Source organism: Pongo pygmaeus, chromosome 4 (assembly GCF_028885625.2).
Source record: "Pongo pygmaeus isolate AG05252 chromosome 4, NHGRI_mPonPyg2-v2.0_pri, whole genome shotgun sequence".
NCBI classification, from domain to species: domain Eukaryota; kingdom Metazoa; phylum Chordata; class Mammalia; order Primates; family Hominidae; genus Pongo; species Pongo pygmaeus.
In genome coordinates, this window is record NC_072377.2 from 665,481 (window position 1) to 678,091 (window position 12,611).

At 61.9% G+C, this 12,611-nt stretch overlaps 1 protein-coding gene across 2 annotated transcripts in view; it reads right to left on the reverse strand.

Annotated features, from left to right (window-relative positions):
* TPPP (tubulin polymerization promoting protein) overlaps window positions 1-11,662 on the reverse strand; it is a 35,840-nt gene extending 24,178 nt beyond the window's left edge. Inside the window, exons 1-2 of one of the 2 annotated variants that reach the window (XM_054488104.1) lie at window positions 11,547-11,656; window positions 10,819-11,001 (exon numbers count right to left, since the gene is read on the reverse strand). The gene's annotated coding sequence lies outside the window, so the exon portion shown is untranslated. Of the gene's footprint in view, window positions 1-10,818; window positions 11,002-11,546 lie in introns of both variants that reach the window. The other variant, XM_054488103.1, reaches the window with a different exon arrangement.
* Window positions 11,663-12,611: the final 949 nt, after the last annotated feature.

Genomic DNA, 12,611 nt, shown 5'->3' on the forward strand with positions numbered 1-12,611 from the left:
CAGGCACAGCCCGAGGGAGAACCTGTCTCTGCGGAGAAAGACACTCTGTGATGGCAGCCGACTGGATTCCACCAGATCCCGAAGGCAAGCATTCCTCGGGAAGTGACCAGGCTCGGAGCATCCGGCACGCACGCCACACACTCAACCCAAACCTTCTGTTAGCTCAGGTTCCCGGGAGCCCTGCATGCTTCTCCCTGGCAGGAGCCGGCGCTCGTGCCCTGGAGAACTCCCTGTTCAATGATGACAAGGCGTTCCCTGGTGATTTGGAGGCCTGGGGCCTGGGTGCGAGCTGCTCCCTCTACCCCTGGACACGCTGCCCAGGAGTCCAACGTGCTGTGACCGATGGATGCCCCTGGCAGGGGCCATGCTGGCTCAGATGCCTCTCACCAACCCCTTCCTTCCATGCCCTCAGGGCACTGGCATCCAGGAAGCTGTGAGGGGCACACCGTGCTGCAAGCTGATTGGGTAACAGGTTGGGGGAGTGGGGGCCAAGGCGCTCAGCAGTATTCAGGCATCTCTCAGCTGGCGACAGGAGCTGTCCCAGGCCCTGCAGGTGGGCCTGCATGCCAGGAACTCCTGGGATCCCTGGTCCTCTCTCCATGGGCAGATTCCCATGCAGATACCCCGGCCTCCACAGGCTCAGCTGGGTGTGCTGCCGCTGGGCTCTTTAGAACCTTTACGCCCAAGTCCTGTCCATGGGGAGCACCCTCCACCCCGGGCTGGCAGCCATCACAGACTTCAATCCTGCCCAGAGTCCCTGGAGACTGTTGTCATTAAATCCCACTCCTGTTTAGGAAATGCCAGGGCCAGACCCCACTGCCGGAATGGGACCCTCTCGTGCCTGCAGGTGGCAAAGCTCCTTAGGGCCTGATGGACCCTCCAATGTCCCACAGCCACAGGTCCCACATTGGTGCCGAGGCCCTGGGATGGCCCCTCTGGAACGCCCAGTGTTCCATCATGACCTGGCCCCAGGACGCTGACTGAGGGAGCGGAGGGGATCGGGACCAGGGGGAAGCAGCCTCCCAGTAAATCTGAAGCACAGGCATGGCACAGCCCTAAGGGAGACCTTGTAGGTGCCTGGCCAGCAGGGCTGAGGGGAAAGTCCCCACTGCAAGGCGCCTGCTGGGCCCACGCAGTGTGGTCCTGGCCTCACGCTGCCCACTGGGCATTCAGCCTGGACAGCTCTCAGCTCCAGAGACCCTCACTGGTGAACGGGACAGCAACATCAAGGACCACAGCGACCGAAAGCCCCAGAAGCAAAAGCCACCCTCGCTGGGGAAGGAGTGGACAGAGCCCCTGTGGAGCTCACCCACCCCTCCTGTCCCTCCAAGGGGCCTCCTAGGACCTGGGAGCCCTGCCTTCCTGCCGAGGAGGTGCTGCCCTGAGTAAACAGGGCCGGGGAACAAGGCGGCTCCGGGCCTGCCATGACCAGGGTGGACACCGCGCCGCCCCACCCCGCCAGCCCCCACTCCTTATTTCAGAGCCCATTTGAGCACAGCACAGCCCTTTGGCAGACGGTTCTTGTTTTTCATTATCATCGCACGGCACTCCTGCTCTGCGGGACTCTCCATGTGAATGGCCCCACTCTTCTCAGCCCAGGCTGCCTGTCAGGCAGTCAGAGCTCCCAATCAGAACAAAGCCAGCAGTTTTTGAGTCTGTGCACATCCCCCTGCAGTGCAAGACGCAGGATGATCAGCCGCTCCAGCCCAGCTTCCCCACGGCACACTCGAGAGCACACCCCACCCAGAGGCCAGACAGGTGCACACGGCCAGGGCCACCCCAGGATGCACATCCGGAGAGGTCACAGTCCTGAAAGGTCACGGTCCTGAGAGGTCACCATCCTGAGAGGTCCCCGGTCCAGAGAGATCACCGGTCCTGAGAGGTCACTGTCCTGAGGGGTCACTGGTCCAGAGGTCATCACTCTTGAGAGTCACTGGTTGATCCTGAGAGGTCACTGGTCCAGAGGGATCGCTAGGATGGGGTCTCCAGGCCTGGGCTGAGGCTCTGCCCCATAGAAGACCTGAGGTTGGGCTCCTGCTCTTCAGGGACCCTGAGGGCCAGAGCCAAGCCCAGGCTGAGTGCAGTCCCCAAGGAAGCGGGAGGAGGAGGGCAGGGTGGAGTCCTATGGCAGCGTCCCCAGCACACCACACTTCTATCCTGGTCGTCTCACATGGCGTCCTGCAGCCATCCTGCACTGGGCCACTCAGGACCCCTGCCACTCACCACAACCGCATGGCCTCAGACCTGGGCAGGACAGGGCAGGCTCTGCACTCTCCTAAGGCTCATGGGGTGGGAGGGGCCCTGCACAAGGAGCCTTCCAGTAACGGGGGCAGGGGAGCAGGGGCGGCGCGGCCCTGGCCACCTCCACTCACCCTCCCTCCGCCCTCAGAAGAAGAGAGATGGCTGCAGAGGAGCTTCTCAGGTCAACAGGGTGCACCCAGCCCCTGGTGCCCTCTGCCTCTGGGAACCACATCTTGGCCCCCATCTGCAGGGTGTGGTCCTTGCAGCGCTCAGCATGGCCACTCTGGGGACGACCACCAGAGCCCATCGGCACGCAGGTGTAGGGATGAGAAGGTGGGGCAGTCGCAGAGAAAACCCTCCCAGGCCACACAGCAGATCCCTTCTGAGTGGGAGACTCAGGATTAGGATGACAGGGAGACACAGGCAGGAGGATGGAACATTCTAGAGCACTACGGCTGAGTATCCAGGCCACAGACGCCGGGGCTGCCAGGGCCACCAACTTTGCCACCGAATGGCCACCATGGGACGGAGGTGCCAACAGGGCTCCTGGACTCTGCAAAGGGCGCTGCGGAGGAGACTGATACGGGTCTGAGACGGCTGTCCAAGGCCCAAGTGAGAGTTAAACCACATGCCCAGCCAGTGCTCACCACCCGGGCCAACAGCATTTCTCCAAAGCACAGCACAGGACATTCCACCAACAGAGCATCCCAAGAGGGAATAAACTAGAGATACCGGCTGGCTCATCCCATCAACCATGTGGGAGACTCGGCGCCTGCAGATGTGGTGGGACCTGCCTCCATTAAAGGCACCTTCCGTGGGGACAGCCAGGACTCCCACACGGGGCACAGCAGGTTAGAGAACACACCCGGGCTCTCACGGGAGGCATAATGAGTTACAGGAGAAAACAGCCGGGGCTCTCACGGGGGGCAGAGCAGGTTACAGAACACTGCAGAACCAGGGGCTGGTCCCTCATCCAGCGCAGCTTCACTGAGCGCCAGATGCACAAGGACCCTGCCCTGCCCCGCCCCAGCCCACTCACTGCCCTGGGGTTACCCTCGGGGCTCCAGGTCCGGGGCACCTGCAGGCAGCTGAGACCAGGCCAGGTCTGGGCCAACGGTGGCCCCACCTAATCCCCAGAACCTGTGAACGAGACCTTGTTTGGAGAAAGGATCTGGAAATGAGATCATCCTGGATTATCCACAGCTGAGCCCTAAATCCAATGGCGAGTGTCTCTACCTAGAAGAGGCAGAAGAGAAGACACAGAGAGAAGAGAAGAAGGTGCTACGGGCTGAATTCGTCCCCTCCAAAATCCACGCTGGAACCTAATCCCCATTGTGGTGGCATTAACAGTTAGAGCCTTTGGGGGATGAGATTGAGCTACGGGGGCCAGGCTCCGGGGAATGACTGAGTCCCTTATCAAAGGGCTGGGGCATGACGATGTGGCAACCAGGCCCTGTCTTGGAAGCAGGGAAGGGCCCTTGTCGGATGCCAAGCCTGCAGGTACCTTGATCTTGGACTCTCCAGCCTCCAGAACTGTGAGAAGTGAACATATCATTTCATAAATTACCATGCCTGGTGCTGTTACAGCAACACACACAGACTAACACAGTCGCCATAAGGCTGGGACTGCAGTGATGCAGCCACGTGCCCAGGACAACTGGAGCCACCAGGAGCTGGAAGAGGCAGGGAGGGTCCCCCCAAGCCTCCAGAGAAGGCTGACCAGCAAGATGCCTGGACGCTGGGCTTCTGGTCTCCAGGACGATGGGGGAATGCGTTCCTGTTGTGTTAACCCCGGACTGTGTCAATTGTCAGCAGCCTCTGGACACAGTGACACAGCAGGTGGGACCAGAAGGCTCAGCACCCCTCACAGAGAACAGTCTTTGGAGGCCCTCAGGTGGCACTGAGAGGCCATGGGGGCTCCAGAGGCCCTTGGGGGTCTGCCGAAGTCAGGATGGGTGTTAGGCCAGGGCTGCCAACAGCACATGCCTTCTGAGATCCATCCAGCCTCTGGTTGCCCATTTTTAGGTGGAGAAAATGAAGGCTGCATACGTGGTTGGCGTGAGGAAAAGTCAGTTGACGGGAATTTCCTGATTTAAGGGAAGGTTCAGCTGCATCTGTATGCTAAAGGGCTGTCCTCCAGATCAGATCGAGAAGCCTCGGGAAGGTAATGCAGAAGAATTTCTGATATCCTTGGCGTGGGGGAAATTTGTTACACGGACACAGAAAGCCTTGCCTTGCAGGAAAAGATTCTTAGAAGGCACCAGATTAAAAGAAAGAACTTCTGTTCCTTGAAAAAACATTATCAATAGAGTGAAAAGGCAAACCCCAGGGTAGGATATGTTTGCTACGCACAACAAATGTTGGCTTGTCTCCAGAATATATAAAGAACCTCTACAGATGAATAGGAACTCAATACACAAAGGGCAGCCGGCTTGAACAGGCCCCTCGGGGACGGGGGTATCCAAGTGCCCAGTGCTTGGTGGGAAGCACTCAGCTTCGTTAGTATGACCAGGAAAATGCAAATCATAAGGCTTCCATGCAGGCTTAGAAAAGGCTAAGACACTGCAAAGGCTGACAGTGGCAAGTGCGGGCAAGGACGTGCGTCAACAGGAAACTGTGGGGGCAAATGGCTTTAATCCCTTTGGGAAACTGCTTGGCATCATCTGATGAATGTAAAGACACACTAGATCCCAGACTCAACGGCTCCACTTCCAGATTGACCCAAGAGACTCGTGCCCACGTGGCCCAAAGAACATCCCAGGGATGCCCACGACAGCTTCATCCCTAGTTGCCAAGAAAGGGGAACCGCGTGGACACGTGCCTGCTGACAGTATGGCGATCTGAGGGACAGCGGGCATCCCCGCGGGAGTGTGGGCAGCACTGAGCACGAGCGCCTGGGGCTCCTCGACGCAGTGTGGACGGACCACTCGCGCACACTATTGATCCACGTGAGCCAGCACAGCAGGGTGCCCACTTCGTGGCTTCTGGTTAAACGTTAAAAACGGGCAGAGCCACAGCACGGTGCTCAGGAATTGGAGCTTCCACGGGAAAACTGGCGGTGAGTAAGACCCCATCCCACTCCCAGAACACAAAGAGAGGCAGCCCAGAACAGCTGGCACTAGAACTGCAGGTGGACTGTGCCAGGTGCCAGGTGGGGCCCTCACAGCAGGCGGCCTGGGGACACGTGGGCACTGGCGAAGGTGGCAGGAACAAGCCTGGTGGGAGGTGAGGCTGAGATGAGCTTCACCCCAGTGGCTCCATCCACGGCCCAGGCTCTTCTGGCACTGAGAAGGCAGAGGTGCCACCCTGCCGAGGGGCAGAGGAAACCGGCCCTTGGGCAGCCTTAGGAGAAGTGGGGGCCGGTGTGCGCAGGAGAGGGTGGACGCCCCAGAAGCAGCCATGGTGGCCAGGTCACCTGTGAGATGCCACGGGTGGGAGATGCAGGTGGCTGTGCAGCGGTGCCCTGGGCTCAGGGGGAGGGGCTGGGTCAGGTCCCCGGGGCTGGCTGGGGCCTGGACATGGCTCCCTGGCCCTGAGGCACCAGCAGCACTTCTGAGTGGGGTGGGACTGGCCTGGTGTGTTTCTGGGTGGGGATCCAGTGTGAGCGGGTGAACAGTGAGTGGTGGCCATGGGCACGCTGAGGTAAGCACACTTCGCCCACCTCTGTGGGCCAGGAAGGCGTGTCACATGCTTCCTGACAAGGCAGAGGGTGCTGGGAGCTCGCCTGTGTCAGACATGAGGGCACTTGGACCAGGGCCTGGGTTTGAAGCCACGTCCATACCCCATACACGGTGCTCACTGCTCCTGGCCCCACTGACTGATGACTGATGGCCAGAGGGAGGCAGCAGCTGTGTGAAGTCACCTGGCAGGTGCGGCTGTTGGTGGCATTCCCTGGGTGGAGGCCACGTTGGACATTTGTGAACAAACGAGCGGGTCGGGGTTACAGGTTATAGGATCTGGGAAATGTGGTCTGTGATGCCGCGTGCCCTGGGTGATCACGTGGAGCCCACATGGGCAGGCACCTTTTATCATGCCAAGAAGGCAGCTGTGGGACACAGAGTCTGCCCGGAGGAACACACGCACCAATCCCTTCCCTGAGCCGCACTGAACGGGAAAGGGCTCCAGGTGGCCTTAACTGCTGGGCTTAAAGAAAGGTTAAGAACCTCCCTTCCCTTCCAGAACCTCACTTTTAAAGGACATCAGCATGACTGGCGTCCTCTGACGAGGCGCTCACCCTTCCACGACGGAGGGGAGAAGCCCGGCTTTCTCAACGGATGAGGCTGCAGAAGGCAGTTGATATGATGCAAAGACAGAAAGCTGCTGTCTGCTTCCACTCTTTTGAAAAATTTTTTATATTTCTTCCCCAAAAGAAGCCATGCATTTGGACATTTACACATTAAGTTACAATTCGCAATTAAGTTGTGCTTGCATGGTTAAAGGAGAAACATGGAACCCAGAACAGTCTTAATTCGCGTATCAGGAAACAAGATTTAGGGACAGCTGATGTTTCTCTTTATTCTTTTCCTGAGACCCACGTGCCACTTTCCTGCGGGGCGCTGCCCTTCCCCAGGTGTGATTCCAGGGGGCTACAGACCACAGAACCCGCCCCTCCCCTGGATCCAGCAGGGCCAATCAAAGCCATTCCCAGTCAGGGCCCTGCAGTGCTGGGGAGGGGCTTCCCCACTGAGGAGGTGCTGCTGAGCTGATGTGCCCTGGAGGCCCTGGCGGGGAGATGGCCTGGAGTGAAATGCCCAGGATGTGAAGCCCTGGGCGGAGGAACCCTGGGGGGATGTCCTGGGGAGGGGGAAATCCCCTGGGAGGGGAGCGCTGGGGAGGGGGATTCCCCGAGGAAGGGGATGCCCTGGGGGGAGATGCCGTTTGGGGAGGATGTCCTGGGTAGGGGTGTGCCCTGGGTGGAGATGCCATGTGGGGAAGATGCCCTGGGTAGGGGTGTGCCCTGGGTGGAGATGCCATGTGGGGAAGATGCCCTGAATGGGGGGATGACCTGGGGGGGATGCCCGGGGTGGGGGGGAATGCCCTGGGTGGAGATGCCACGTGGGGAAGATGCCCTGGGTGGGGGGATGACCTGGGGGGGGATACCCTGGGTGGGGGGGGTGTGCCCTGGGTGGAGATGCCATGTGGAGAAGATGCCCTGGGTTGGGGGATGCCCTGGGTGGAGATGCCATGTGGGGAAGGTGCCCTGGGTGGGGGGATGCCCTGGGTGGAGATGCCACGTGGGGAAGATGCCCTGGGGGGGGGGATGCCCTGGGTGGAGATGCCATGTGGGGAAGCTGCCCTGGGTGGGGAATCCTCGTGGGGGTTGTCCTGGGTGGTGGAGCCTTGGGGAAGGAATGGCCTAGGGGGTGGCTCTGGGAGGGGGTGGCTCTGGGATGTGGATGTCCTGGAAGGGGGATGTCACCTTAGGGGGAAAGCCTGTTGCAGATGCCCTAGGAGGGAAGCCCTGTGTGAGAGATCATCTGAGTGGAGGATGCACCGGGTGGGGGATCATCTGGGTGGGGGATCATCTGGATGGGGGATCATCTGGATGGGGGCTGCCCTGGGTGGGGGATCATCTGGGTGGGGACTGCCCTGGGTGGAAGATCATATCAGGGGGATGTGGTGGGTTATGGCCCTGTGGCACCCCCAAACACACACACACCAAGAAGAAGCTGGTCTCCCTAGGAGGAGGATCCACAAAGGGCAGCTTGGGATTTGGCTCATGGATGCTGGGGACAAGGCCTGAGCCCCAGATGTGGCTGGGCCTGACCCAGGCAGCTCAACACCTTCCTTCCCAGGAAACACCTTTTGCTCGAGCAGTAGGAACTAGGCGTGTGTAGATTCTGCTGCCTGATCCTGGCTCCTGGCTGAGGGTCTGTGGGCTCAGATAGACTTGACACCCGGCCACAACCCTCCTGGGCACAGCTTTCTGGCTCCCCCAGCCCAGGAGGAGGTATTGAGCGACTGTCCTCACCCAGAGTGTCTTCCCGAAGGCGCTTCTGCCTGAGGGCACCAGGCTGGGCCAGGTACTGCAGGGCGCTGACCAGCACTGGCCTGGGGGCCCCAAGAGCCCCAGATGGCATCCCTCTCACACACTCCTCCTGTCTCACCACCAGCTATAAATAGACTCAGCTCTCTGCTGGCACGGCCTCTCCTGAGGAAGCTTTTAATTCTCAGCGTCCTCTGCAGGGAGTGGCTCCCACAGGCCTGGGAGAGAACAGACTGCCTGACTCTCCAGAGAGCTCCCCAGTCTCCATCTGCGATGGGTGATCCTAATTTTCTTTAGGAAGTTCTCCTGAGCCCTGTGTGTGGCGCTTTGGCCTTTGTGCCCACGGAGGCCCCCTGCAGCCCCTCCCTTCACGCCCTGCCCAGCCCGGTGCACGAACCCTGTTTACTGTTTACTGATTCCCAGGCCTAGGGCAGCCACTGCCAGTGTGAGGCTTGCAAATCAGGGTAGGGGGTCAAAAGGAAGCCCCTTTTGACCATTTCTATGAGCATTCTATGCTCGTTTCCACAATGAGCATTTATAACCTTGTATAATCGCTAAAACATTTATTGCAACTTCAGGGAATTCGGGAAGATGGACCAACCGCAGCTCTAAGATTAAAATGCAGCCAGTGACCAGCGGAGCTTCCTCCACGCACACGCGGTCCAATCCCCATGACTTCATGTTTTGTGAAGATGCAGAGCGAGTTCATGCCGGCGCCTTTCTGAATCAGAGATCCCTTTAGAAACCATGAAAGCTGCAGACCCCTCCCGGGAAAACGCACACACCCTCCTGGAGCTCGCCTTCCGCAGCCGCTCCCGGAGCCCGCCCCTCCCCCGCAGGCCCTCCGAGGATCACGTGGTGGGGAGGGGCTGGCACCGAGCGGCTGACAGGCGCGAGAGCCCAGTTCAAGGCGCCGGCATCAGGCTGCAGCTGCCTCACTCCCCTCCACTTCCTGCCCCTTCCCGGCCTTGGTCCAGCCCCATCTCCTACTCCCAGGCCACAGGGAGCTGGGTCACCTCCCAGGGGCAGGGGCTGGCTGGGCGCGGGGGGAGACCTCTCCCCCTGAGAAGTCAGGCGGGGAGGGGTGGCCGGGGTGGGCGGAGGGGCCCGGTCCTCTATCGGTCCCCCAGGGGCCTTGCACGCAGAAGAGCCAATAAACATGCCAGGTGGATCAGCGGTGACACTGAGAGGGAACGCAGCTCCCCATCAAAACAGCAGCCCCCCAACCTCTATCAAAACAGCAGCCCCCCAACCTCTATCAAAACAGCAGCCCCCCAACCTCTATCGAAACAGCAGCCCCCCAACCTCTATCAAAACAGCAGCCCGCCAACCTCTATCAAAACAGCAGCCCCCCAACCTCTACAAAACAGCAGACCCCCGAACCCCTATCAAAACGGCAGCCCCCAAATCCCCATCAAAACGGCAGCCCTCAACCCCCATCAAAACAGCAGCCCCCAACCCCCATCAAAACAGCAGCCCCCCAACCCCCATCAGAACAGCAGCCCCCAACCCCCATCAAAACAGCAGCCCCCCAACCCCCATCAAAACAGCAGCCCCCAACCCCCCATCAAAACAGCAGCCCCCCAAGCCATCAAGACAACAGCCCCACCAACCCTTATCAAAACAGCAGCCCCTGAACCCCTCATCAAAACAGCAGCCCCTGAACCCCTCATCAAAACAGCAGCCCCCCAGACCCCATCAAAACAGCAGCCCTCCAACCCCCTATCAAAACAGCAGCCCCGCAACCCCTATCAAAACAGCAGCCCCCCAACTCCCTATCAAAACAGCAGCCCCCCTAAGCTCCCATCAAGACAACAGCCCCCCCAACCGGTATCAAAACAGCAGCCCCCCAACCCCTCATCAAAACAGCAGCCCCCCAGACCCCATTAAAACAGCAGCCCCCAGCCCCCTATCAAAACAGCAGCCCCCCAACCCCCTATCAAAACAGCAGCCCCCCAAACCCCATCAAAACAGCAGCCTCCCAACCACCTATCAAAACAGCAGCCTCCCAACCCCCTATCAAAACAGCAGCCCCCCAACCCCCATCAAAACAACAGCCCCCAACCCCCTATCAAAACGGCAGCCCCCAAACGCCTATCAAAACGGCAGCCCCCCAACCCCCATCAAAACAGCAGCCCCCAACCCCCTATCAAAACGGCAGCCCCCAAACCCCTATCAAAACGGCAGCTCCCCAACCCCCATCAAAACAGCAGCCCCCAACCCCCTATCAAAACGGCAGCCCCCCAACCCCCTATCAAAACAGCAGCCCCCCAACCCCCATCAAAACAGCAGCCTCCCAACCCCCATCAAAACAGCAGCCTCCCAACCCTCTATCAAAACAGCAGCCCCCCAACCCCTATCAAAACAGCAGCCCCCAATCCCCTATCAAAACAGCAGTCCCCAACCCCCATCAAAACAGCAGCCCCCCAACCCTCTATCAAAACAGCAGCCCCCCAACCCCCATCAAAACAGCAGCCTCCCAACCCCTATCAAAACAGCAGCTCCCCAAACCCCTATCAAGACAACAGCCCCCCCCAAACCCTTATCAAAATAGCAGCCCCGCCACTGCCCGGGAGGGACGCGCTTCTCACCTCCCTGGGCTCCGTTTACGTAACCGAAACCGCAGAATAAAGGGCTCCTCAGATCCTCGGGCGCTGCTCCCAGGGGTGCGGGAAGGTGTCCTGGCAGCGCCTCTCCATCGCCACAGGCCCGCGGACGGTAGCCAAGGCCCGGGGAAGCTGGAGGCTCTGCGGGGGGCGGTCTGACAGCCCCACCTGCCAGGACGCGGTGGTGTCAGGACCCCGACACCCGCTCATTCTGGGCCGTTTCTGTGGCCAGGGATCTCAAAACCTGCTGCGGGCAGTGGCTTCATTCCAGCCCTCCACGCCCTAATTTCCCACGCCTCACACAGGCGGCGGCCCCCTAGGCCTGGGAATAGGGAAACGGTTCGAGCCCCGGGCTGGGGAGGGCCTGGAGGGAAGGGCTGCAGGGGCGTCCGTGGCCGCCAAGAAAGGCCAAAGCGCCAGGCGCAGGGCCCGGAGAAAGTGACAGACCTGTCCCTGGCGCGGCCGACGGTGACCCCCGCCCGTGGCCTTTGAGAAGCCTCCCTGCAGTCTCCGGGCACCGAGCCCGCAGCGCCGAACTCCGGGCATCCCAATCCGGGGGCTCAGGGACGCGCGGGGCGGCCCGGGAAGGGGGCTCGGGGGAGCGCCGGGGGCAGGGGCTGCGGCGCAGGTGGCTGCTGGGGCTGACGGGCCCAGTCTGCGCCCCTGGGTACCCCCGCGCCGCGCCCGCAGGACCGAGCCCCGCGCCCGCTTACCTTGGAGACGCAGCGACTGCAGCGGAGGCGCCTCCGCGACTCGGCCGCGAGCGACCTGGTGCTCAGCGGCGCTCTCCAGCCGCCGCCCCGCGCACGCCCGTCCCGCCCGTCCCGCCTAGCACCGCCCAGCCCCGCCCAGCCGGGTCCCGGGCCCGCCCCCGGCCCCCAGCGTCCGGCGCCCGCCCAGCGCCCCGCCCCGCGCGCTCATTGGCAGCCCCGCCCCCGCCGCCCCACCCGGCCCGGGGATCGCGCGGGGCGCACCCAGGCCTCTGCCTTACAAGGCCGGCTCCGCTCAGGCCCCGCCGACCGCCGGGTATCCGCTCAGCGCAGGGCGCGGCGGACCTGCGGGCCGTGGGAACCGCTGGGCAGCGGGCGGCGGGGCCCCTCACCTGGCTCTGGGGCCCCCCAGGGACGACCGGACCCCGATCTCTACGCCCCGCAGGACGCGCGTTGACTGTGCGGCAGGGGATGGATGAGCGCGGCCGCGGCCTCCTGGGGTGGGGTGGGTTGGCGGCGGGGCCTCGAGGACAGTGCGGGGCGACCCCCGACCGCGCCCAGTACTTAAAGGAGACGCAGACGGTGCAGGGAAGCGGCAGGGCCCGGCTGTGAGTGTGCTCGGACCCCAAGGCGGGGCGCAGCCTGGGGACTGGGCGCCCAGGTGGGGGCAGCGCGGCCGGGGGTGGACCTGAGCAGGGAGACGGGTCCGTGCCGGGCGCCGAGCGCAGCTGCCCGGCACGGGGCCGCCCTTCACGCGGGAGCGGAGGAGCAGAGCGCGCACCCCTGTCCCCGGCCTCAGCCTCCGTTCTCCCTGCAGGTCGCCCGTGTGCAGCGCCACCATCCCGGCCGCTCTTCTAATCTCGGCTTTCTCGGGGCACCTGCGGCCCCCTGCCCCTAGACAGGCTGTGCTGAGAGGGCTCATTCCGCCCTCACCGGCCCGGCCCTCCGCAGAAGTTGGCTCCGCACAAGGTTCCGGGGCCGAGATGACAGGGCGGTTCTGTGGTGCCGGGTGCTGGGGCTTGAGGGGCACAGGGGCCCCTGCCCTGGAGGAGGCCGAGGCGCAGCCCC